Raw genomic sequence first — 3630 nt, forward strand, 5'->3', positions numbered from 1 at the left:
GATGAAAACTGTAAATCCACAAATCCAAGAAGCTCGATGAACCCCTAGCACAAAAAAACTGGAGAACTACACAAAGAACACATCATAACCAAACTGTTTAAAGCCAGTGTGAAACAGAATATCTTACAAGCAGCTAGAGGAAAACAGGACACACTATGTACAAGGGTACAACATTGAAAATGACAGGCCGTGCATGGCGGCTCACACCTGTAATCCCAGCACTTTGGGAGGCCAAGGTGGGTGGATCATGAGGTCATGAGATTGAGACCCTCCTGGCTAATATGATAAAACCCCGTCTCTACCAAAAATACAAAAAATTAGCTGGGCATGGTGGCACACGCCTGCAGTCCCAGCTACTCAGGAGGCTGAGGCAGGGGAATCACTTGAACCTGGGAGGCAGAGGTTGCAGAGAGCCGAGATCTCACCACTGCACTCCAGCCTGGGTGACAGAGTGAGACGCTATCTCAAAAAAAAAAAAAAAAAAAAATGACAGCAGGCCGGGTGTGGTGTCTCACACCTGTCATCCCAGCACTTTGGGAGGCCAAGGCGAGCAGATCATGAGCTCAGGAGTTTGAAACCAGCCTGGCCAACATAGTGAAACCCCCTCTCTACTAAAGATGAAAAAAAAAAGGAGCCGCTGCCGTCGCCATGGCCCACGGTAACCAGCAAGAACTCGCCTGCCAGAAGAATATGAGAAAGCAGAGTGACTCGGTTAAGGGAAAGCACTGAGGTCATGGGCTTTCTGCTGCCACCCGCAAGCAGAGGGACTCGAAGATCATGCAGCAGAAGCAGAAAAAGGCAAACAAGAAGAAGGAGGAACCCAAGTAGCTTTGTGGCTTTGTGTCCAACCCTCTTGCCCTTCGCCTGTGTGCCTGGACCAGTCCCACCATGCTCACGTTCCTCCTGTAGTGCTCACAGGTCCCAGCACCGATGGCATTCCCTTTGCCCTGAGTCTGCAGCGGGTCCATTTTGTGCTTCCTTCCCCTCAGGTAGCCTCTCTCTCCCTGGGCTACTCCCGGGGATGAGGGGGTTACCCCTTCCCAGTGTTTTTTATTCCAGTGGGGTTCACCCCAAAGTGTTAAAAGTAGCTTTGTGAAAAAAAAAATTAGCTGGGCGTGGTGGCACACTCCTGTAATCCCAGCTACCTGGAGACTGAGGCAGGAGAGTCACTTGAACCCAGGAGATGGAGGTTGCAGTGAGCTGAGATTGCACCATTGCACTCCAGCTTGGGTGACAGGGTGAGACACCATCTCAAAAAAAAAAAAAATGACAGCAGACTTCTTTTTGTTTTTCTTTCTTTCTTTCTTTTTTTTTTTGAGACGGAGTTTCTCTCTTGTTACCCAGGCTGGAGTGCAATGGCACGATCTCGGCTCACCGCAACCTCCGCCTCCTGGGTTCAAGCAATTCTCCTGCCTCAGCCTCGTGAGTAGCTGGGACTACAGGCGTGCGCCACCATGCCCAGCTAATTTTTGTATTTTTAGTAGAGACGGGGTTTCACCTTGTTGACCAGGATGGTCTCGATCTCTTGACCTTGTGATCCACCCGCCTCGGCCTCCCAAAGTGCTGGGATTACAGGCATGAGCCACCACGCCCGGCTTTTCTTTTCTTTTTTTTGTTTTGGGGAGACATAGTCTCCCCACAGTGGCAAAGGCTGGAGTGCAGTGGCATGATCTTGGCTCACTACAACCTCCACCTCCTGGGTTCAGGTGATTCTCCTGCCTCAGCCTCTTGAGTAGCTGGGATTACAGGCTAAATTTCATATTTTTAGTAGAGATGGGGTTTCAGCATGTTGGCTAGGCTGGTCTCGAACTCCTGACCTCATGTTATCTGCCCTTCTTGGCCTCCTAAAGTGCTGGGATTACAGGCATGAGTCACTGCACCTGGCCACAGACTTCTTGGCTGCAGACTTCTTTTTGAAAACAATGAAAGCCAGAAGACAATGGAATAACATCTTCTAAATACTGAAGGAAAAAAATGGTCATCCTAGAATTCTATACCCAACAAAAGTAGCTTTAAAAAATGAAGAGGAAATAAAAACTTTTCAGACAGTTAAAATGTCAAGAATCACCAGAATACTTGCATTATAAAAAATGGTGACTGAAGTCCTTCAAACAGAAGGAAAATTATACTAGATAGAAATCTGAATCTATACAAAGCAATTTAAGAGCACTAGAAATGGGGAGTTCTATCTAATAAATGAATAAGGAATGACAGAATAGAGTAACAAAATTTTGTAGGCTCTAATTAATTAATGAATCTAGGCAGTGATCAACAATGACTGACAATGCGACAAAAAGCAGCAACTGGGTGGTATTATATACTAGCAATGTGAAGTAATATTGCCAAAAAATAAGAACAAAAAGAGGTAATAACCAAACCTGACTCTGGCCACTAGATCTAACTACCAATTTACTAGCTTTACACGGGACAGAGAAACATGTCAAATGACACCACTGTGTTTTAATTATTTTAAAACTCCAGATTTGGGAAATTCTGTAAGATAATCAGATTTTGTTCATTAAAAAAAGTGCAAGGGGAGAGAGAGAGAGAGATTTACACACAGAACTATAAACAAGAGACTTCAGAGACATATCAATTAATAACAATATATAGATCTTGTTTAGATTTCTACTTCAAACAGACATACTAAAAAAGGAAAAAATTAAAAATCATTCAGGGAAATGTGAACACTGACAGGTATTTTATAACGTTAAAGAATTAGTGAAGAAAAAAAGTTACCCATGCAAATAGAAGAGGAAGCTTGCCCCAAGGAGTGGGGACAGCATAGGCAAAGGCATCCTCTTTAATGAGGGGGTGACAGTTTAGTAGTTACAGGAGAAAGGACACCTGCTGCAAAAACATCCTCTTACTTTCCCTCTGGGCTAGAGCTGGCTGTGGTGCTCTGGTTTCTGAGAAAGGAAAATGCAGCATATTGACATGGAGACTATTTCTGTCTACTTCTTCTGGCTTCCCTGGGTGTAGCAGGAACCTAAGGGTGGGGGAGAAGTGTTACTGAGGGATTTCAAGGCCACTCAGCAACAGGGGAAAAGGACCTGGTGGTTTGGGTGGAGCAGAGGCTTTGAGTACATTGATCTCATCCCACTCTCCCAGCTCTGCCCTGGGATTGGAAGACAAGGAAGGAGAGGTATGGCATGGACAAGAGGAAAGTAAAGAGGGAAGTGAAGAGAGGAAAAGAGCGGGGAGAGAGGGGAGAGAGGGAGGGGCTGAAGTTAGAGCTCAGGATGTGTTTAGTTGTTTTAAAGTAGCAACTGACTTAGGGCCCTGAAACAGTAGATAGAAGACGGGCATAGTGGCGTATTGCTCTTGTAATCCCCATGACTCAGGAGGCTGAGGCAGGAGGATCGCTTGAGGCCAGGAGTTTGAGACCAGCCTGGGAAACATAGTGAGACCCTATCTCTGAAAAAAATAAAATAAAAAATTAGCTGGCTGTGGTCGTGCGGCCTGTAGTCTGAGTTACTTGGGAGGCTGAAGTAGGAGGATGGCTTGAGCCCAGAAGTTAGAGGCTGCGGAGAGCTATGATCACACCACTGCACTCCAGCCTGGGTGATAGAGCAAGACCCTGTCTCTAAAAAACAAAACCAAACCCCAGTAGGTAAAATGCTACTCTGT

At 45.8% G+C, this 3630-nt stretch overlaps 1 pseudogene; it reads left to right on the top strand.

Annotated features, from left to right (window-relative positions):
- Positions 1-648: 648 nt before the first annotated feature.
- LOC105729129 (small EDRK-rich factor 2-like) lies at positions 649-828 on the top strand (annotated as a pseudogene).
- Positions 829-3630: the final 2802 nt, after the last annotated feature.

The sequence above is a fragment of the Aotus nancymaae genome, unplaced genomic scaffold, assembly GCF_030222135.1.
Source record: "Aotus nancymaae isolate 86718 unplaced genomic scaffold, 86718_ANA_hifiasm-v0.15.2.pri h1tg000016l, whole genome shotgun sequence".
In the NCBI taxonomy this organism is placed as follows: domain Eukaryota; kingdom Metazoa; phylum Chordata; class Mammalia; order Primates; family Aotidae; genus Aotus; species Aotus nancymaae.